General features: G+C 56.3%; 1 protein-coding gene across 1 annotated transcript in view; it reads left to right on the top strand.

Moving 5' to 3' along the window:
* The window catches only part of ABCG1 (ATP binding cassette subfamily G member 1), a 56,161-nt gene that overhangs the window by 9,140 nt on the left and 23,856 nt on the right, over positions 1-23,165 (top strand). The gene's annotated exons all lie outside the window — the stretch shown is intronic.

The raw sequence follows: 23,165 nt of genomic DNA, 5'->3' as shown, positions 1-23,165 counted from the left end.
GTGACTATAGGGTGACCTTCAGCACAGGAGTGACTTCTCTTACACTGTCACCTGATGAGCCGTCAGTACTGAGTTGCCTGTTTTCAGTTTTTACAATTCAAACTCCAAGAGTTGAGCTAACTGTAGCGATCACTGTGGGGCTAGACACCATGGCGCTGCTTAAGGGACCACGTGAGAGGCGAAGAAGCCTTGAGAGGCCTGGCTTTGACTGCTCCGGAGTTTGGTGAAGGGAACAGGGACCAGGTGCAGAAGAGCCTTGCCCATGGTCAGCCAAAGCTGGGAGCAGTTGTTCCTTTCCATTTCCGAGACGTCGGAGGATTCCAGGAAAGCTGTTCCCAAGTTTCTCCTGGAACACGGCGCTCCAATGCAACTCCACACAGAATGCTCTACTAGTAAGCTGGGCCGTGACCTCGCCGGCATTGTGAATCCTGCCTGGTCATTTTAAAGCACGCGGGGAAGAGAGAACTTCAGCATCCTTAGAGGAAAGCTGTCCAGTGGGTCTGTCTCAGTATTTTCAAGGAGACGTTCTTTACCCTCTGAGCCTGGCGATTGCTAAGCATTGAACTTGGTGTTTCACAAGACATCTTGCATTTTCAATTGTGGCTACATCTTCACCATATGATTAATGATGTCTTTGGAGGACAAAGTAGCTCACATAATAGATTCCTAGTAGAGAGCGTAATTGTGAAAGGAGCTATTCTCAGGAGGAAGAAGCACACCCCAAGGATAATTTCACCGGCTTTGGATACAATAATTACTTTCCCTCAAGGAATTCGCTCACGTAGCTTGAGTGGATGGGACGGGTGATTCGGAACACTGACGACCTTGGTGCCGTCACACAGACTGTTGTATCGGGGGATGGACCAGCACGCTGTGGTTCAGAGCACCCCTACTGTGACTCTGGGAAACAGCCCGAGCTTCCTATAAGGTAGACACATGTTGGTAGCACTTGGGACGCTTTTGAAGAAGAGTCCAGATAAACCAAATTCTGAGGTAGAGATGAGAGTGAGGAGGAGATTATACACATAGGGACCCATTTGTATTGGACGTGATGGGCCCCAATGAGCAGATGGTGTGTTTGGGGTGCTCTGTAGGCTTGCCCTCCCCGTCACCCACATGCCCTGAACCATTTGACTTCCTTAGGGCATTGCCTCAGCTGGCTTGGCACATGGGAAGATTCGGGGGGAATTCTGTCCATCCTACCTGTTCAAGACTATGACATGAGGTCTGGAGACGTTCCAAGGTCACAGTCGTAGGGAAGGTGGGACCTGAAACCAGACCTGGGATTTCAGGGCAAGGTCTGCTCCCCTCAGGAGCCTCAGGAGCACTTGGCCCTGAGAGGAACTCGGCCTGCACATGTGCAGGTGGCACAGTTGGGGTCTTCCCCTCTTCCTTTCCTTCAGCCTTCGGGATGTAGCTGCCCCTGGATGCGGAGGAATTCGCCCCCTGCAGGCACTCGCTGTTCTGTCCCTCCCCAACCCCATGGGGAGTGGAGCCTGTGAGCAGGGGGAGAGGCTCCCTGGGATCGCCCTGTGAAGAAGTCCAGGCTGGGAACAAAGGCAGTCACACCTGGGGTTTGGAGCATTTTCTTCACTATTCTCCAGGCGGGCCATTGTCTCCCCCTGGCCACTCTCCATGGGATACCACACCAGCTTTGAAACCAACCCAGCCACATTCTTGCCAAAACCCAGGCAGGAGTTCAACGTGCTGGGCAGCTCCATGTTAGATTATCTGTATTGGTTTGCTGCTAAGCTGCAGAAATGCCTTTGAACACCCTTCTCAAGTTGAAGTTTGCTTTCTCTTAATTTCCATAGCAGTTTTTCAGGACTTGTCCTTACAGGCTAGCTAAGAGGAGGGGGTGAACCACTAGCAAATCCTTTCAGGAATTCCGTGAGGACGACTGGATTGGAACCACGTGCCAGGTGGCATGGCCCAGCTCACTGGCACAGGCATGGAGGTGCTGACCAGTGAAGGCTGCAGAGATCCCCAGGATGGCTGTGGGTTTTCAAAGGGCTGCTCAGACTTGAGGGGAGATTTGTAGTCCCCTAAAAAGAATTGCTTTTGTGTTTCTTGGAAACTATTGTGCTAAGGTGGCTTTCTTTGGGGTGTAAAGAGAAGTTGCTTTTAATGCCTGTCTTTATCTTTCTTTAAGGCTGTAGCTAATTTTTTTACTGTGGTGTGACAGCCCCAATCTCCTTGCAAAGATCCCTTGCTCAAGGCTGGGGTGTCTACAAAGAGGAGCCCAACAGCCCGAGGTTGCCCCGTGAACTCAGAGGACTGGAGAGCTCCTTTCTTCCTCACTGGGGCCCGTTCGTAGGTTCTCAGTATTTGGTGGCTCCCAGGGGACAGATGGGCAGGCTGCCCACTCAGGGCCCTGAGGGACAGCACCTTCAGTGATAGGCTTTCTGGAACTGCTTTGAACCTCTGCTTAGAGGCCCCAAATAAGCTTAGAGACAATGTCAGGAACGTGCCAGCTCAGCAGACTCACGTGACTGAGTGCATAGTGCCTGTGTTTGTTGGTTTACAAGGACAGTCTTCACAGCCAGGGCCTGGCAGCCCCCCTCCAGCCTGCACATCCTCTCCCTGATGTGCCGCCTGGGAAGCCAGACTATTATCAGCTGACCTGGTTACAAAGCCTTGTATCTCAGGACCCTACAGCCTCTAGACGTGGCTTAGATGACCCTGTGACATTGGCCTTGGTGTCTGCTCTGCGCTTTTGCCCTCTGATTGGCAGGATCCTTATTTAGGCATGCCAGTTCTGTGTCACTCTCCTGGGGAGGGCTCCTGTTCTTGAGCCTCTGGCTTCTGCAGGCAGCTAGCTAGGCCTGTGCCCCGCTCAGAGCGTTGGTGTCACTGCCTTGCTTTCCGAGGACGTGCATGCCACACTCACTCTCCCTGAATGGTGCATCAGTCTTCACGTTCCCCACTGAAGCCCTCCCCTTAAACCAGATCCTAATCTGCCAGTGCAAGGAGTAACCACAGGTGACATTTTCTTGAACATGAAACCATTTCTTTTGTTTATACATTGGCAGGAAAAAATGTTTAGTAACCATACACCTGCTCCTGTCGCGTTCAGTTCTAGAATAAACAGATTTGCTTACTTAAGGAACAAGGGTAACCATGCAGGTCAGATTAGAGATATTTAGAAAGACCACATGGGGTTTGCCACGTGGTGAATTCTCTATCCATCGCATGATGGCGAAGTCCATACTGTGCCCAAGAAAGCTTATTATCAGATCTGATGCCGGGCATTTCTGCTCATGTGGGAAAAGGTGTCAAAAGCGGTCTCCTGGGTCAAGAACAGTGGCAGATGCGCCTGCAGAGTCCATCTAGCCCGATGAGCAGTCAAGAGTCTCACTTACCACTTTGCCAGCTGTGTGTCGTCAGTCACCTTGGTGCCCCATGGGGTAAAAGCCATTCCATGTCAAAAGTAAGACATGCCAGAGTGACCTCAATGTTGTTATTAGGTCCAACTGAGACCTGCATTTAGAGTCCTGATCTCTGAGCCAACAGGAGCTTGGAGCTGCCCATGTCTGCCCTCCCACGTGGGGGACCGGGCCTCTTGCATCACCCTGACTGCAGACAGCGGCCTGTCTGAGTGCTTCACCCGGGAACCAGGGCCTCCCAGGCAGCCGGGTCATGTTTGCACAACTGTCATTCTTGGAAAATGCATCTGTCTGTTGATTCGAGTGATGATCATTAGTTGATCTAATTCCTGCTTTCTGGAACTCTGCAGAGCAAGTTGTCTTGGACTGGAGCTTACAAATTGGGGTGGTGGTGGGGTCTCCAAGAACAAAACAATAAGTTTGTTAAATCCAGAGCTACCCTGAGGGGAGGAAATAAGGAACATGTGGCCCTTGGAGGAAAAAGGGCAGAGCACTGCTCTGAGAGGTGGACACCAGAGTGGCTCTGTGGCAGGCAGGCCAGTGGCGGGCTCCCCTGCCAGCAGGTTCTTGTTTTCTGTTCATACCCTGGTAAGGGTGGAGCCTGAGGGACCAGTGGAATATGAGTCATGTTTTCTGTTTCCTGTGCTGTCATAAGGCAACTTGGTGCACTCCAACCAAAAGTCCCTCGCCTGATACCCCAGCTCCCCATCTTGAAAGTGAACCTTTTGGCAGGAGTTTTATGGGATTTCTCAGTTGTTACAGATCCCCTCCCACTTTTTTGGGAGGAGTGTTTTTTAATTAAAAATAACCGATGTTTACTGAGCACAAGCTGTTTGCCTTAGCACATTGTCTCATTAAGTCCCTCGGGCGCCCCGGAGGCGCCTCATACAGCAGTCTTCTCCTGGAGCAAACTGCCCACCCAGGACCCCTTGCAAATAAGAGGCAGGCGAGGATTCAGGATTCAGACCCGAAGCGACAGCCTTTCTGAATGCTCCAAGGAGAACGCCTCAGACCATGAGCTGCGTTAAGCCCTCCTTGCTCATGAGATAAGCAAACCCCAGCCCTGGAGGCAGAAGAGGTGACGGCAAAGCCCTCTTTACATCCCCCCAATCGTTCTTGGACTCGGGCAGAGGGCAGCTTTGGGCTCTGTTCAGTGTCCACAACCCCACCACCACCCGTGACGGGGTTACAGACATTCAATCCAAAGGGCAGTTCATCTTGGCCAGTGGTCTTCTGCGTGCCACAGGACGGGGAGGGGTTGGCTGCCCAGTCCAGCGTGGGTTTACTGAGGCAGGTGCAGGTGCTGGCTGGGGCCTGGGGCCGCTGCAGCCGGCTGGACACACCTGACCCACGTAGCTTCCTTTTGGTCAGATGCAGGGCTGGCCGCAGGTCTGGTGGGGGCCGCCTGGAGGATTTGCAATTCCTCCCGAAGTCTGAATTCTGAGTGACTGCAAGGAAACTGCCTGCCTGGCCCCCTTGCGCGCGCAGGTGCAGGTGGGGCCCATGCGCGGGCCGCGCCTGCGCAGTGCCGGCTGGTCGTCTCCGCCGCCCGCGCGGGGGTTACTAGCGGTCAATGCTCGCTAGTAACCTCGGCGGCCGCCGGGCGCGGTGCGATTGGCTGCGCGCGCCGAGCGCTGTTGCTAAGGCTGGAGAGGATGCTGCGGGGCCGCCCTGGCCCGGATGCTCGGCCTCCGGCCCGGGTCTCAGCCCCGCGGACCCGACCGTCCTGCCCAGGGCGTCGGCGGGCACGCAGACCCCCGGCGCTGTGCGCGCTCTCGCCCCCTATCCAGCCCCGCAGCACACCCAGGGAGTGCGGGGCCTCTGAGTAGGAGCCGCCTCGGTGGACTGAGCAGTGATTCGGAGGGTTATTTTGAGGCCCGGGCTTGCTTTTTAAGATAAATTGGGGGCCTCCGCTGACATGGAGCTAGCACGCAGACACAAGGAGGACCGACCAGCCTCAGAAAAGGGCGCTGGGCGGGAGCCTGTGTCGTAGTGCTTTGATCAGAGCAGGGAGACGTCCCCAGTTCTGGAGCTGCTACTTACAGTTCTGCTCTGTGACCGTGGGTCTAACAAGGGATCCACATGAGACACCTTGTAAAGTTCTCGTTTTAAGTTCAGTCTAGGGAAGCCATGAGGCAGGGCTGCCTGGTGGGTGGCACTGGATAAGTACCAGGGCTGGTTTTGGAACCATGAGTTCCCCTTTGAAACTGAGGTGTGGCTCTACTAAGCCAGCTGGAATTCAGAGGGTCATGTGCAAGGTGACAGCGCCATGCCTTCTGCTGAGTCACTTCCATCCTGGGCATGGCAGAGGAGGCTAGGACAAATAACAGCTGAGCTCTGGGTGTGTTTTCTGTAGCATCTGTGATATTTATTTGCCTATTGGTTTTGGTGAACCCATAGAGGTAATGACATACATGATTTCTACCAGCTGTGCTCCATTTGGATCTGGAAGACCTGGGGCTCCTGGCCTTCTCTAGACACTGGCCCGACTGGTTCTTTGGGCTTAATTTGGGTGCCTCGTGCAGTGTTAAACTCCATTGCTCATATGCTTTGCTAAACCTCTGGGTTCCTGGATAAACGCAAGGAGACCACTTGGGACTAATGATTCTCCTGTCTTGGGTTTCCACTGCTTGCTTGTCCGGTGTGGCGATGTAGAGTTGGCGTTGCTGTAAAGCCTGCACACAGAGTTCTTAAGTACTCCCTGCGCTGATGGTGAGCCAGAAACCAGAGCTTCTCTTCTTCCCCACAGAGACTTCCTGTGTCCCTCTTCAGGCGTTTGTGTTTTCTTTGCCCAGCTGATGGCCTCTGTGGGGAGCCCCCTGGCCTCCCCAGGCTGGGGGAAGCCTGCCTCAGTTGCCGACTTCCCTGGGCAGGAGAACCTTCCTGGGCATTTCACAACCCTCTGCCCTGGGAGCCGGGCATTCTTTGTGCCAATTGGGGCTTTCCTTTTCTGAGCTTCTGCAGATGCACCGTGTCTGTGAGTCCCGCAGCCCTGCTGCCTGGCCCAGGGCCTGGCTCACGGTCACCATACAGACGGATGAAATCAGAGTAGAAGAGTCTGTTCCTGTAACCCACAGAGGGCTCGGGAGTAGGGGAGAAAAGCACATGGAAGTGATCTTGCAGTGACTTCCTAGGTCACCCCAGCCACTGGCCTCTCTGCATCGAGGTTGGCAGATAGGGTATTAGGTGGTGGTAGTAACCTGGTTCCTTGTCAGGCACCTGCTTTTGAGTCCTGGCTCCCTCGTAAGAACCATGTGACCTTGGACCTGAGTTTCCATGGGGTAGATGGAGTTGGTGGGAGTGCCAGTCCCAGGGTCACAATGGATAAGAACTAAGGCATTGCTTCATGAGGGACCACACACAGTAGCAATGGCCAGTGCATTTTGGAGTTGTAGCTCCATTTGGCCAAAGCATTGGTTTTTATAGTCCTGGCTTCCTTATGAATCTTTCCTACTGATCATGGTAATACCAGCTTGGTGCAGGTTGGCTCGGGAGCAGTGGCCTACACTGCCTTCCCAGCAACCCTGTAGGAAGGTTTCTGACCACGTCCTGTGAGGGATGGAGGTGATGTGGCTGGAACCCCGCAGTCACTTGCCAGGCAGCCCAGAGTGTGTCTCCCACAGAACCTGGGCGTTCCGATCCCCGTGCTCTGAGTGCCCTGCTGTGCCTGCACCAGAGTCCACAGCTTCCTGAGGCTCTTCTCGGAGAGTCACTCTTCCTGCTCTAAGACGCACCCTGGTTTCCACCCTTGAGTCATATTGGGACTGAGTCAACCCTCATTTCAGAGATGTTGACAAAAGTCTCTTTTTTAAGACTCGTGCATTGACAGGTGGCAGACAGGTAGCTGCAGCCTTGTTCCTTCTGGAGGTCTTTTTAGAATGTCCAGGTCACTGGATGATGACCTTTGAGGATGTAACCATGGACATTTGTGAGTGGTGGAGTGGAAATGTCCACCCCTGAAACAAAGCTCCACCACAACATTACACTTCAGAGTTTGCCTCACAGGGAGGTTGATGTAGGTCACCTTAGGGCTGCGAGATCTTATCGGCCCTGTGTATTTTAGTCTGGCTAGATTTTCATGTCTGAACGTGGAGGCTGTCATGCCTGCTGCTCTGACTGGCCATGGGTGGCAGGACAGGGCAGTGTGGGTGCCCAGGTGAGCCCAGCCTCTGCCACCCAAAGAGAGGCCATCCAGGAACGTGGCTCCTGCACTTGCAGTCACCTGCTGTGAAGTACATCCTCCTGTCATCTTATAGAAAACACGTTTCCCGTTCTTTGCAGTAACTCCAAGCTAATTTGTAATAGAAAGAGGCTCAGATGAATCAGCTGTACTCCAAGCCAGCTTACGGTTTTTCCTGTTTCTTTTAATGAAATGATTCCAGGGCTCGCACCCCTCAGCTAAACACTCTCGGCCGAAGAGGCACTGAGGTGCTGTGCTGGGGGTGTGGGCTTCGGAGTCAGGGAGTCTGCTGGGAACCCCACTCCAGCCCTGCCCTGCTGGCCAGCACCTGGGTCACGCACCCTCCCTGTCAGAGGGAAGTGTGAAGGGCGCCTCCCCACCTGCACCTGCGGGATCAGATAGCTTGACTGGAGGTGTTGATAAACACCAGCAGCACTTCCTAGGGTCATTGATGGCCTAGGGAGGTGGATCCCCTCTGTGACATTCTCAAAGGAAGCCACGCAGGCCAGGCTCGGAGTGGGAAGAGCCAGCACGTGATCCCCGGGCCACTGTGTCCTCCGCGTCTCACCCACGTGCTCCTCCCTGCCACCCTGTGAGCGAGGAGAGGATAGGAGGTGCTCAGGACTGGCCTGGGGTCACAGGGCTGCAGGTGGTGAAGCCCAGCAGGACCCAGCAGCTGCCTCCAGAACCCGGCCTGAGACCCCAGGGGCCGCGTCTTACTTTCGTGTGTCCCTGGGCGACGGGTGCTCCAGTGGCTTCCTGTGCTGACGATGTACACCCCCCAGTGCAGCCGGCTGCAGACAGATGGTCACAACACACAAGGGGCTACCTTGGTCGAGTGACTTCTTCAGAGTCGGGAGCTGGGCAGGGGGCCCAACCTCTAGAAGGTTCTCTGTGGTCATTTTGGTGGTTCTAGGCCTCCAGCATCTCATTTCTCAAATCCAAGCCCCAGGGAGGGAGGGATGTCATTTCATCTTCACACTAGGTGGCCCTGTGTGTGCTCATCTTGGGTTGGAGGGATCCTGAGGAAGTAGAGGAAACAGGTGGCAGCTGTGGTGTGGTGCAGCCTTGACCAGGCCTGGGGCGCCTGCCAGGCCCTGTCCCCAACTGTTACATGAGGCCCAGTCCCTTGTTACTGAGGGAGAAGTCACGACTTGGGCTCCGAGTACCTGCCTGTGCCAGCTGGACCCCAGGACCCACACCAGCCTGCCAGACCCCCGCCTTCCTCTGTGTGCCTCAGGGTCACATGTCACAGTCCGTGACTTCCCCAGGCCACGCCATTGTCATTGAACTTGAAGCTTCACCGGGCTTGCTGACTACATGCTGTTCCTTCACTGGGAATGAAGCGGTGTCACTGGAGACAGCTGGTGAGGGCGGGAGGTGCCAAGTGTAGGGCCACCAGGCAGGTATCACCCAGATCGCACCCTCCACAGTCCCGGGGAGCGTCCATGGCCAGACCAGTGGGAGCCAGCAGGCCCATCCGGGCAGGCAGCAGGGCACGTAGGGTGGGGCAGGCTCAGTGGAATGCCGGCGCATCGTTGGGAGGAGCGGGTCCACTTCTGGGGATCCTGCTCTGACTTGGGCGGCTCGAGCTGAAAGCATTGGCCTTGACCAGATGTGGCCGCCTCCAGGTTGCTGGCTGAGACCCAGGCTGGCCCCCCGGAGCTCAGCGTCAATCACTGTGCAGACAGGTGGTGGGGAAGCCTGGGGTTCAGTTCTAACCTCACAGTCTTATTTCCTTTCTGCAAACCTTCCTTGCTTTTGCTAGAAGAAAAAAGTGCTCTCTTCCACTAAGATATCACTGTAGGTGACAAAATCATTTATGGAGGCCGGAGTCTGAGGTCGTCCTAGGGTGGAGAGAGCCCCTCAGAGTAGCCCTGGGCTTCTGTTGTCCCCGTCTCTGGCGGTGCCTAACAGGCTGGCCTCGTGGCTCTACACCCCCACAGTAGGAGCACAGCGGGTGTTCCTCTGATCCTCCAATCCTCCAATCCTCCTATCCTCCAATCCTCCAATCCTCCTATCCTCCAATCCTCCCTCCGTACCTGCTCTTGGGATTAGACAGGAGACAGCCAGGGGCTGGGTGTGGCCCAGTGGTGGAGTGCTCACCTAGCCCGAGCCCAGCGGGTCTGGGCCCTGAGCTCAGTCCCCAGAGCCAGTGCTTGGCTGGCGAGGTGCTGTGCCCCAGCCCTGCTGGCTCGACCCTCCTGCACCACGCTTCCCGCACTCTGATGTGTGGTATCGTCTACGTTATTACCTGACTTTGCCATCCTCTGTTTCTGGTCAAGAACTTGAGCTTTTCCTCACCTGAATCACGGCAGATTCCTAACTGCGAGGATCGCGATTCGTGGGTTTTAAAAATGGTCCTTGGGTTGTGGATGTGGCCACGCTGACCTGAGCATGTGCTGTGCTGTGGGGTCTGCCTGCCACTGCTGCTGAAGGGCAGTACTGTCCCATGGCACCCATGTCCCGCCTGGAAAGCCTGGAAGCACCCACTTAGGGCTGAGAGTCACCTGCGCCCTGGGGGATGGACGTCCACACAGGCCGATCATGGGCAGAAGGAAGCCCGAGCTTGGTGCAGGGAGCATGGCTTGGCTGGAGGCAGACCCCGTAGGGGCCAGCGGGCTCCACTGTGCCCATCACCACCTTGCTGGAGTGACCTCCAGGTGAGACTCCCGTGACTGCCATGTCCAGCATGCCCAGTTACGCAGCAGCTCTGCCCCAGGGGCCCCAGGCCCAGCGTGGGAGCTGGGTGCCTGGAGCGGGGGTGGTGTTTGCTGGACACTGTGCACCTGGACACCCATGTGGCCCAGTTTTCTGGACACCTGTGCACCGTGCCAGGGCGTGGGCACATGAAGTAGACTTCTGGGTCACAGGGAGTGGAAAGCAGGGTTTTCTTGGAAGGGCCTTCCTTTCCGTGACTTGCCGAGGAGTCGGGTTTGTGAGGCAGCCCCTGGCGTGGGCATCTGCAGTTCTACAGTGACGGAGCAGCCAGAAGGCCTGTACTTTCCTGGACGACGTCCAGCACTCGATCCAGATAAAAGGATTGGGATTGGGATTGGGAAGTGGGGAGAGACTGCCCTTCTTCGTCCGGATGTGGTTCTCAGGGATGTGTTTCTTGGTACCGGCACCCACCGCAGGATGCAGCCTTCTTGGCCAGCTGGGTCCTTTTGTTTGTAGACCGGCCTTGTGCACATCCTGCATTCCAGTGCAGGCCAGGAGGCTGCCAGGCCCCCTGTGGGACAGGAAGGGCATGAGAGGGACAGGTAGCAAGGCAGAAGCAGGACTGAAGCTGGGTTCCTGTTTGCAGGAGGTGAAGGGAGGCCCTGGAGTCTAGACCGGCAAGCTGAGGCCGCCTCAGAGCTGGAGCAGAGAGCAGCTCCAGATGAGAGGAGGCCAGGAAGGTGCAGGCGGGGACTGACATCACTGGCCAAATCCTGGGGACAGCCAGCAGTGGAGCGCACGCATCCCTTGGGTATTCCCGAGGCCCACCCTTGCTGGACATGACATGCACGTGGACACGCAGGCGGGGAGGGTGCTGCCCGGTGCACTTAGCCTTCTTCTCCATCAGTGCCTGGAGTGGAGGCAGAACCGCCCCTGCCGGGGGTCTGGAGAGGCGGGGAGGCCAGGGACGCTGCCTGCTGAAGGGCAGCTGGCCTGGAGATGGCTGGGGCCACGAGGAAGGGCAGACGGTCACTCCTGTCTGTGCTCACAGGGCGGGACTGGATGTGAGGCGCAGCCACCTCTTTAGGGGAAATGGAACCAGCAGTGGGAAGGGATCATTGGCAGGACAGTGTCCCCTCTTTAAGGTGCTGGAGAGTAGTCAGACTGTCCCCATGCCTCGCCTGGAAATCAGTATTCCACCAGGTACTCCCAACACACGCAGAGAGGAAACAGGCTACTTTGCTCCAGGGGCAGAGAGGGAGAGAGAGGGAGAGAGAGAGAGAGAAAGAGAGAGAGAGAGAGAGAGGGAGAGAGAGAGAGGGAGGGAGAGGGACAGAGAGGGACAGAGAGGGAGAGAGAAGGAGAGAGAGAGAGAGGGAGAGGGGGTAGGGAGGGGAGAGGGACAAAAACAGAGAGAGAGAGAGAGAGAGAGGGGAGAGGGAGGGGAGAGGGACAGAGAGAGAGAGACTGAGACTGATTTGCAGCCGCAGCTGTTCTGAACTGGGCTAAAGGGATGGGATCTAACTCTGCAAATTCTACTTCCTGCCTCATTTGCCTGGCGGAGAGTGAGACGCAGTGACTAGGTGTGTGTTCCTGCTGTGGGCATGGGTGCACATGTATGATCACATTAACAGTGAGAGCATGTCTTAGAGCTAGGAGAAGACCTGAAGATTCATGTCGCGCCCAGTCTGCTCGTGTTATAGGCTGGAAAGCAAGGTCCAGGTTAAACACCAGTCCGGTGCTGGGGATGGACTGACTCCAGGGCCCTGTGATGCCAAGTGCTGCACCCTGAGCCACACCCCACCACTAAGACTGAGATTTTTAGTTTAAGATACACCATTTTTTTGACATTTGGTTTTTTTTACAACATGTACGTTTGTATCTCATAATGCATGTATTTAGTTTGTTCTGAGCGAGGTGATTTCTCTTCTACCATCAGTGGAAAATTTTCTTATAGCTGGATTAGAATAAGTTAAAGAAAATTTGTAAAAAATTAAAAAGTACCAGGCATGGCACACTCCTATAATCCCAGTGACTCAGGAGGCTGAGGCAGGAGGATCATAAGTTCAAGGTCAGACTCAGCAACTTAGTGAGGCCCTCAGCAACTTAGCAGGATCCTGTCTAAAAATAAAAAATAAAAAGGGCTGGGGATGTGGCTCAGTGGTAAAGTGCCCCTGAGTTCAACCCCCAGTACAAAAGAAAGACCACCAAGTCCTGTAGTTAAAGCCACACGTTCATTTGACATGTGCTCAGCCAGACCCGTGCCACCGGAACCTCGTTCTACTTGACATGGGACTTGCAGGTCTGGGGTACAAAATGGAAACTACTATAAACTTCTGAGAGTTTCCATTGACTTTATCTTCATTTCTTGGTGAGCTTGCTCCCTTTGCCCTCCGAATTAATTTTCAGGGTAAAAATATTTGAAATTTCTCCTATTTTCATGATGGGGTTAAAGCATCTTTTCTTCATTCAACAGTTTTTGAATTATTATTTTTAACTTTTCATTATTATAAACAAAGTATTTCTGCAAAGTCTGACCTCAGTGATTCTTAACTTGCACGGCCCGGGTCCTGACTCCGGCCGGGGCCTCTGACACTGCCTGGCGCCGAGGAGGGAAGCCGTCCATGCAGTGGTGCGGAGACCAGGCATGGTGTCTAGCAGGGGGGGAGCAGACGCCGTGCGGGCAGGACATCGATGGAAGCCACTGCTGCTAGCATCCCCTGGGCACCACGAGGAGACCATAGACCTGTCCACATCTGGTAACCATTGGAGTGAAGATCCTGGACCATAAAGGTGATAGTGGGGTTTGAATGGTGTCCCCCCACAAGGGTATGTCCCAGCCCCCAGGACCTGCAAGTTATGCTGTTGAGAAGAAGATACAAAAATGTGCAAATGATGGGGTCATCCTGGGTTCCGGTAGACTCAGAATCCAAGGGTAAGATTTTACTGAAGAGGAGAAGGGGAAACTGACACTGAGACACAGGGAGAAGACACAGGCACAAGAAGATGGAGGCGGAGACCAGATGGATGCAGCCCCAAGTCCAGGAGCACCTGCAGCCTTCCAGGGCTGAGAGGCAAGGAGGATCCTGCAGCCCTGATACCTCGATTTAGGACTTCTGATGTTCAGGCCTGTTGGAGGATACGTTTCTGTTGTTTTAATCAACAAATTGTATGGTATTTTGTTGTGGTAGCCTAGGAAATCAATGCAAGGAGAGAGTGGATTGGCATAGGGGAGGGACATGTGTAAAGAGAGGCACCTAGGACAGTGAGGGTATGGAGCAGGTGCGGCCCTGCTGGTGGGAGGTGCAGGGCTGGCTGCCACTGCCAAGCCCAGGTGGAGGTGCCCACTGACCCAGCACTGCCACGCCCCCGCACGCCACGCTCCCACAGCACGGTCTGTGGGTGCTTGCCTCCTGTGCCAGGCCTGGACTCCGTTCCAGCCTCACACACAGCCTTCCTTTTTCTTTTTTAATTTTGGTTCATTGTACACAAATGGGTTTCAACCTTCATTTCTCTGGTTGCACAGGAAGTAGAGTCGCATCATTTGCATAATCATGCGTGTAAACAGGGTAATGAGGTCTGCCTCATTCTATTATCCTTCCTTCTCCCCACCCCCTCCCCACCCCTCCCCACCCCTCATTCTCCTCCGTACAATCCCTCCTTCCTCCATTCTTGCCTCCTCCTGACCCCCTGTTACATATCATCATCCACTTATCAGAGAGATCATTCGGCCTTTGGATTTTGGGATTGGCTTATTTCACTTAGCGTGATATTCTCCCTCCATTTACCTGCAAATGCCATAATTTTGTTCTTCTTTATGGCAGAATAATACCACAGTTTCCTTATCCATTCATCAATTGAAGAACATCTAGGTCGGTTCCACAGTCTGGCTATTGTGAATTGAGGAGCTATGAACATTGATGTGGCTGTATCTCTGTAGTGTGCTGATTTTAAGTCCTTTGGGTATAGGCCAAGGAGTGGGATAGCTGGGTCAAATGGTGGGTCCATTCCAAGCTTTCTGAGGAATCTCCACACTGCTTTCCAGAGTGGCTGCACTAATTTGCAGCCCCACCAGCAATGTATGAGTGTACCTTTTTCCCCACATCCTCTCCAGCACCTGTTGTTGCTTGTGTTCTTGATAATCGCCATTCTGATTGGGGTGAGATGAATCTTAGGGTGGTTTTGATTTGCATTTCTCTTATTACTAGAGATGTTGAGCACTTTTTCATCTATCTGTTGATTGTAGATCTGTGAAGTGTCTGCTCAGCTCCTTAGCCCATTAGTCCATTGGGTTATTTGCATTCTTGGTGTGAAGTTTTTTGAGTTCTTTGTGTGTCCTGGAGGTCAGCGCTCTCTCTGAAGTGCGTGTGTAGACTCCCTCCCCCTGTAGGCTGTCTCTTCACGTGTGGGTAGTTTCCTTTGCTGAGAGAAAGCTTTTGGTTTGAAGTGACCCGATTGTTGATTCCTGCTTAGGGAATGACAGTTTGGCTCAGGAGGGAGAAGCAGGGGAGTAAAAGGGTTCCCGACGGCGGCGGCACGTGGGGTGGCCGTGGTCACCCAAGGCCCCAGGGTGTGGGCTGCAGAGGTGGCTGAGGCTGTGTCCGTCCCCAGGCCGGGTGGTGGCGCCCGCGCTCTGCCTTCCTCACACGCACCAGCACGCCACCGCAGGGGGCGCCGTGGACTCCAGCGCTTGACCGCAGCTGCATCCTCGTCCTGCCCGCGCGCAGGGCCTGCGGAGATTTCAGGGTTCCCTTGCTTTTCTGTGAAATGGGAATTTTAAAGTGTGTCCTGTAGCTTGTGGGGCAAGTCACAGGAGGAGGGTCACCCAAGGAGACGTGTGGGCAGTGGGGTGGCAGGGACACGCCGCAGGCAACGAAGCTTGGCTGTCAGCGTCATCGCCACCGTCACCATCTCCTTCTGTCATCGTAAAGCAAAACAAGAGGTGGGACTGGGGAGAAAGAAGCAGAGGGCCCTCGCTACGGAGGACAGGCACGCGTGTCGTGTGCTCACACGCCAGGCACGGGGTCTGGGCCAGCGAGGGCCACAGGAAACGGGACTGACGAGCAGGAGCACGTCGCTCCTGGCAGGCTCCAGAGCCGGGTGCCGCCTCTGGACACCGCGTTCCAGCCGGGTCTCGGGAACCTTGGCCCCCAGCCACATTTGGAGGCCTCATAATGGGGTCAAAGCGGGGTCCAGCCCGTGTGCCTGCCTGCGTCTGTGAGCTCTTCTCCCTGGCGTGGGCTGCGGAGGTGGCTGAGGCTGTTCCCCAAGCTGGGACACAGGCTCTCGGGACAGGCTGAGCGCTCACTGCTGACCCTGCACCGAGAAGCAGCCTGCAGCCCAGGCCAGAAGCGCCCCTGATCCCAGGAATGCCCACCTCCTCCGCAGGCCAGCCCGGCCACCCTGGGGCCACTGCCGACCTTCGCCACGGGGTTGGCAGGCAGGGAGGGACCATTTGCCCCCAGCTCACTGACAGGATGGGCTCATTCTCCCTGGTCCAAAGGTACCTGGGCTGTGTGGTCCCCACCGTGGTGCTTCTGCTTGCTCCATGGCCGGCTTGGACGTGGGCCAGGGCCGCACCTGCGGCGGATGCGAGACTCGCCCTGTACCACGGAGGCGCCAGGCCCCCAGACCTGAAGGGGCTCGTAGCAGAGCGGAGCCACGGTCCTGGGGACAGGAACAGGGGCGACAACCCGCCCTCGCTCCCTGAGGCCGACTCCTCTGGTCCTGACCACCGCTCCTGCTGCCCTGTGACTGGTCCTTTCTGGGGCACAGGGATTCTGTCACACCCGGGAGGGAGGGGGCGTCACTGCCTCCAGGGCCCGCTGTTCTGACTCTGCGGTGGTAACAGGTGTCGGCCATCTACACAGGTAGGCGTCCACGGTGGGCAGCCTGGGGGAGGGAGCCTGGCCTAGGTGTGTGGGGACAGGGTGGGGCCTGTGCCCGTGATGGCCAGCCAGGTGTCAGGCGCTCCAGGAGCCTTCCCGTTGTCTTCCCGCGGCACCAGGGGCAAGCGAGATGTTGTTAGCTGGGTTCACAGAGGAGGGAGCGGCTCCGGCACGTGGACTTACCACAGCCACGTGTGAGGACTAGGTGCAGGCTCTGAGCCACAGCAGCCACCGGTCAAGTTCATCAACCTCCCAGGGCCACCGTGGCTCCAAGAACAGCCCAGCATCTCACCTGGGGCCTCCCCAGGGTCTGGCTTCTGCTGTGGTGTCCTACGGGGTTCACGGAGCGTGGCTCCGATGTCCTTTAGCTTGGTCATGTCCCAAGGCAAACCCCTCTTCACAGACAGGGTGCTTGGAAAGACAAGCACATTCTTTTGGCCTGGAAGCTGCAGGCTGGGGCCACCCTCCCCTGCCGGACCATCCCTGCCCACTCTCCCGGCACCTGCCTCCTCTCCATGGGCCCCACTGGGGAGGGGGCCTTGGAAAGACATTCAGCAGAGCACCTCAGGACCCAGCACGCCTCCAAGTGCCAGCACACCTGGATGCCACGTTGGCCCAGGGAGATAGAGGTCACCAGAGTTTCAGGGTGCGCAGGAGAAGCATCTAGAACCCAGACTCCAGCCTGGTAGCGTCTGGTGAGACTAAGAGAGTCTGGCCCTGACTCAGTGCAGGTCCTCCAGCAGAGTCTCCAGGGGCGACCCAGCAAGGGGTGGGGAGGGTCGTGACCAGAGGCCCGGGCCGCCACCACGGAAGGAGCAGATGTCAGAATGAGCCCTAGGTGAGCTCCTGGGAGGGGCACCGTGAGACTTCCTGGTTCCTGGGGACGCAGAAGGGAAGCTGCCCACTGGTGACAGTACCACTGGTCAGCAGGATGTTCTGTGGGGTGAGGGGTGTGAGTGGACTGGCCAGCTACTGCTGTCAGGAATGGAGGTGGCTTGTCCTGGGGCCTAAGGCTCTGGGGATGCCATTCCAGGTACTTACTGATGTAGCCGTTCCCTGTCTGCTCGGATGCCAGTCTGTGCCCAATACCGTTCAAAATACCTGGATCCAAGCAGGTGGGAAGACAGAGAGGGGCTTCTGCTCAGAGTTAATGAAACCGAGGAGACCAGGAAGCCAAGGAGGGAGAGCCAACAGGGGCAGGGAGGGGGCAGGAGATGGACAGATGGACAGATGAACCGGGAGCAGGGGATGCTGATCACAAGGGAGGCCACTGAGCCAGGAGGCTGGATCCCAGGAGGCTCTAAGGAAAGAAAATGAAAAAGCAACCTGCAGCTGTGGCCAGCTGACCACCATAAGTCCACTGAGGTAGTGCCCGGGACATGGACGCAGAGCCTGCTGCTCTGTCATCCATTTGGCCTCCAGAGTGGGCAGTGGCTACATGACCAGTGGATTGTCAGGCTGACAAACCTGCGTTGGAGTGGATCTCCTGCTCAAGGCCCACTGAGGGTGGCCAGCAGGGCCATGTGCCATTTGCATATTTGGGCACAAGTGCCAATGTCTTCACTCGTTCTTGCTCCCTGTGACTGGTACTGGTACTTTAGGACCATTTTGATTTCATTAAACCCAATGTCCCAAACCTTGTTTCTGCTGTTGTCATTGACTCCAAAACCCCTTTTGATTTTAGAAAGCACCAAAAACAAGGAGAGTTTTGATCAGTGGGTGTGGCTTTGCTGTGTAATGAGACAAATGGAGGCCAAACCCCACGGGCACCAGAGAGAGGCTGGGATGGTAAGAAGGAAATGCCCCTGGTTGTCCAGGAAAGCGGACTTTGTCCTGCCGGCCCTGAGGTCACTCTTGGAGAGGAAGGGAGAAAGGTCTGGAGACTCGGACGTCTGGCTGATCAGCTCTGACCAGGAGCCCTTTCAGCTGTCCCCGAGGAGTGGAGGGAGTCTGCAGCTCGGCCTGGCCTTCCAACACTGGCATCCCATCCTGCCTGGTGGGGAGCCCGGCTCCGCGGCGCAGGTGTCAGAGTATGCCTTTGGCAGCCTCGTTGGTGCCGTTGGGATTTGAACAGTTGGAAGGTATTTTCTCAATTGTTCTAACCAAGTTCAAAAACCTGGGAGAAGACCAGTTCTGATTTTGGAAGGATTAAAATAGGACGATGATAGGAAACCACTCCAAACCCATCAGCAGGTGCAGATGACTTCCAGCTCTGTTGTAGTTCCTGACTGTGGCCACAGTGTGTGTGCTCATGGTGTGCATGCATGTGTGCACGTGGCGTGTGTGTGCTGGGGTGTGTACGAGCATGTGTGTGCATGTGCACACGCACTCGGCACGTCGTTGAGGGCCCTCCCAGGTGCAAATGCTGGAGGAGGCCCCAGTGGGCTACAGAGCTGCCCACTCAGTCTGCGTACCTTCCTCCCCCACTTGAGGCTGGAGCACCCGGGGAGCCCCAGAGCTGCTGGGCACCATCGTTCCTGTCCGTCCTACTGGGCTGCTTTAAATCCAGGTCCCTGCACCTCCCGCCAGGGCCTTGCTTTCACCCACAGCCTTTCAAGTCCCTGCTCTTGCCCCTCAGGTACAGGAAAAGCACTCTGGATTCATCCCTTTGGGGGTGACTTTGCCCCCTGCCTGGCTTTCCAGAAAGTTCTGAGCAGGATCTGTTGTTCAGCCTTTGGGAACTCTTGTTATCTGGCAGGCGCACACCCTCTTTCCTGGCCCATCTCTGCCTAACTGGCTGGAGCTGGGTGGCCTCTTGGGAGTCAGATGGCCCTGACCTGGGTCCAAGTGTAGATCCCTCCCTTACAGGGGCCCCTGGGAAACCCCTTGGCTCCCCAAGCAACTCCCTCCTCTGAAATATGGGTGTGCTCGAACCTCCCCTAGGGACTGTGGGGATCATGGAGGCAGCCTCCATCCTATGTGCACAGGACTTGGCCCCTAGGGCCATGACGGTGTCCCACCAGCAAAGACACTCATAGTACAGGCAGGACACTTGCCTCCCCCGTCAGGTAGGTTTTCCAGGTGACCACTCTCTGCCAAATCCTGGGGTGGTGTCTGCAGAGAACCCCGATCACATCTTCCTGCCAAGTTCTGGAGACCCCAGGGGTCTCTGCGTCAGCATCAGTGCAGTGGTGAGCACTGACCAGGGAGTGCCAGCGCCAGGTGGCCGGAGTGCCCGGCGTGCTGGGAACGTCACGGGGGCGACCCCTCACGTTCCTGCAGGGCACTGGCCCTCAGGAGACTGGTTCTCCTGGATACGACAGGTGCAGGTCGGCTTTGGGGCAGGGATGCGATTCTTCCAGAGATGGACAGCACCTGGGGAGGCAGGAGTATCCCAGGAATGGCTTCGCAGGCAGGCAACAAGGTCTGGAATGGTTGATCTTGGGCCAGGCTCCTGGGTGGGAACTCACGCGCTGCATGCGTGCTGGGCACAGCAGGATCCTCCGTTCCCATGGGCTGGATGAAGAGGGACCTTTGGCCCTGGTTATCTGTCACTTGCGTTTCCCAGAGTGCCTCTGGGTCACATTTTGACTCTAATTGTGACTCTGGCTACCACACTACCATCACTTACTGAGCCCCTTCTGATGCCAGGCTCAAAGCGAAGTGCTTCGAGCCGCTTCAGCGACACCCTCAAGGTCACGTGCTGGCTGCACACTTAATAGCAGATGAGAAAACAGTTTTGAAAACCAAAGGAACTTGCTCAAGGTCACACAGCTGATTAGAGGCAGAAGACCAGAGACGGGCACTGGAAACTTTGGGGACCACCAGAATGAGCTGGGCCATGACCCAGACCATGCACTGGGCTGTTTCAGAATTCCAGAGGGGTTCCCAGGGGTCTTCAAGCAGCTGGGGCCTCCCATGCCAGCTGGCCCTTACTAAGGAGACACGGGACCGGACCACAAGCACGGCATCTGTAGATCTGGAGCTGTGCTGGGTGGGACTGGCTGTGCTGGGTGCCCTGCACCCTCCCCTAAAGCTGCTGTGCCAGAGTCGCCCTGGGAAAAGGCAGTGCTGGGAGGGTCAGGCCTGGGCACACCCCTATCGTGCCCACTGCCTCCCTCAGTGGGCACAGGATTCCAGAGGTCAAGATGTGTTTAAATCAGGCAGAGGACTGCCACCCACTCAGGACCTGACTAGACTGGCCACGGAAATGCAGTCCAGGGACTCCCCTGCATGGTGCGGGCAAAGCACAGCCCCAGGTTCAGCAGGTGTCCCTCAAAACGAGTGAGGAAGAAGTTTCCAAGATGGAGCACTTGCCCGGGCCCTCCCAGGCTCTGCACTGCCATTCTAAAGAGGCCCATCTGAGTGCACAGGAGACGGTGCGCATGGTGGCAATAGCCCTCTCCTGAGCCACCCGGCAGCCCTGCCCGGGCAGATAACCTTCCCCCATCCCTGCCCGCCCTCTCCGTCCCATCGTGCAGCTGACCAGCCTCCGGTGTCAACCTTGGAAGTGGCCAGGAGCATCTCAGTGCTAACCAGACCAGACGACCCTTGACTGTGGTGACCCCCACGTCCCCGACGTCAGCACTGACTTTCTCTGGAGGGTGGGACTGTCTGGTCGTGCTTTCCATTGCCAAGAACGAAGGGTCGGTAGAAAGCAGTTCCTCGCGCCTCAGCCAGAGTCCCTGGTGTGTGTGGAAGGAGGAGGAACCCAGAGGGGTTTGGTGGGTCCTGCCGGGCATAGCTGGGAAATGCCTGGCTCCAGAATTCTGTGAACATGTCATGCAAGATTTTGCAGTTTTAAAAAAGTTAAAGATGCATGTTTATTTAAAAATAGTGATCTGTGTTTATCACCTCTTCTTAATTAGCTTGGAACACAAATGTTTCTTTTAGTGGTCTTTGTTTAGACCACTAAAGCAATTGAAAAACATCTATGTGAAATGAAGACCCGCGTGCAGTAGGGGAAACTTGGTCCACTCTCTGTGTGATGGTGAATGTGGGCCTGGCCTCAATAAAATCACAGTTTGCACAAGCATTGAATATACCCTCGGGATTACCCATCCCTAGCCATCCTGTCAGGACCCTGGGGAGGTCTGCATAGGAAACCTGGAATTACCCTCAGCTTCCAAAGAAATTCCAGCCATACGTGACTCATGCCCAGTGAATCCTAGTGTGGGAAGCAGCTCTGGGGAGAGACAGAGGCCCAGAGGAGGAGAGGGTGTTTGAAGCCCCCCACTGGTTGTGGTCATGGCTAGAAGGGGGGCCCACTGCCTTGGATTCCCACATTCTTGCTGGTTCCCCCCCAGAGATCCCTGTGGGAACTCTAGGGTCAATTGTCGAGAGTGCCAATCTTACTCTGCTTTCTGAGCCTCAGCAGGGTATGAGCTCTGGTCAGATTTGGTGCCCTGTGGTCAACACAGGAAAGTCTGAGAAGGACCTGGGTGGAAGAAGCACCCCTGGCAGAGACAGGACAGCAGCTCTCCTCTCTTCTAGAGCAGCAGGACTTCCTCCTCAGCATCAGGGGTGGCCCATCAGACACCTCTGGACAGCACCCAAGCTGGGCCCTGGACTCATCTCCAGGAGGCTGAGAGAGATGTGAAGAGTCCTGTCCCCTCCTGGGCTTGCCTCCTCTGCAGCATGAACTGAGGGCCAGCAACTGAGGACGGCGTGTTCCTTCCCAGGTGTCCGCTGAGGAGTTTAGCTGTGGCTTTGCTAAACTGCTTTCACAGGAGCAGAGCAGCCTGGTCTGCGTGTGGCAGGTCTGTCGGCAGCTCAGGAGCCAGGGCGGGGACACTCTGAACCCACAACCCCTTCCCGGCCTCAGCGTGCCAACCAGTGGCATTGGGTGACAGGGGAAGCAGATGGAGTTCTTATTTCCCCTCTTCCATCCACACACAGCCCAGCCCCCTCTTCTGCAAGGAGCCAAGGGGCAGGAAGGAAAAAGCAGACCCCAGCAGGACACAGAGCACACAGTCAGCCCTCTGGGCCTCCAAGGGAGTGGCGGCTGCCCCTTTCCCTTCCCAATTCTTGACAACCATCTTGTAGGAGAGTAAGGCTACTCCCAGCCCACCTGGGGCAGCGTGTTGGGGTCACAGTGGCAGCGTGTTTCCTGGGCAGGGGGCATCTCTAAGGGGGTTTCCAGAACACCTGTGTGGTGAGGCAGGTTGGCAGGGTGTGATCTTGTAGTTGAAACATGACCTCAGGGATGCGGAGTGATCGGAGCAGACCAGGACAGTCTGTTTGACCATCTCCTGGGAGAGAATGTCCCGTTGAGAAAACAACAGGCAGGCCTTAGGAGTCCACTCAGATGCTCAGATGCACCGGCCAACAGGTACACCCGGCAGCAGTTGCAGAAGAGGGCGATGTGGACAGCTGCCCCCTCTCTCCCCGCCTCTCTCTTTCTCCCCCCATCACCCCTCCCTCTCCCCTCCTCTCCCCCTCTCCCTCCCTCTCCCTCTCTCCCTCTCTCTCCTTCTTTGTCTTCCTGCCTCCCTCTCTCCTGCTCCCTGTCTCTCTTCCTTTCTCCCCAACCTCCTCCTCTCTCTCTCCCCCCCTCTCTCCCCCTCCCCCCTCCTCCCTCTCTCTCTCTCTCACCACCCCCTCTCCCTCCCCCAGAAGTCTGAGCATCTCTGCACTGGAGTAGACACATTCCTCGGTCTGCCCCCTGCCGGCCACCCGTGTCTGCAGAGGTGGTGTGGCAAAGCCCCTCTGCCGGCTGGGCTCTGAACCGGGATGACCGTCCTGTCTGCCCAGTTGTCTGTGGCACACTAACCCCTGGAGAGGTCAGGACCTGAGCTCTCGGTGTGGTGTTTCACTCTTGCACGGTCACAGAACACTGGCCTGCTTCTCCGAGGCACCCCTTCACCTGGCCCCAGCCCCAGACACGGGAGATGCCTGCCTCTTTTGGAGGCTGGGAAACAGCGGACGCGGATCTCCCGGGCACCTAGAAAGCGCAGCCCTTCCTGACTGCAGCTTCTCAGACGCACCCTGAGTCGGGTAGTCGCTTGCTTGTTATTTCTGCAGGTAGCCAGGATCGGGCCTACTGTCTCCCAGGGGCTCCGCCACGGCCGGCGTTCCACCCAGGTTGCTGGTGAGCCGCTGCAGGGCATC

This window comes from Sciurus vulgaris (genome assembly GCF_902686455.1).
Source record: "Sciurus vulgaris genome assembly, chromosome: 10".
In the NCBI taxonomy this organism is placed as follows: Eukaryota; Metazoa; Chordata; class Mammalia; order Rodentia; family Sciuridae; genus Sciurus; species Sciurus vulgaris.
The sequence above is the reverse complement of the archived record's forward strand: the minus strand, read 5'-3'. Positions and strand labels throughout refer to the sequence as shown.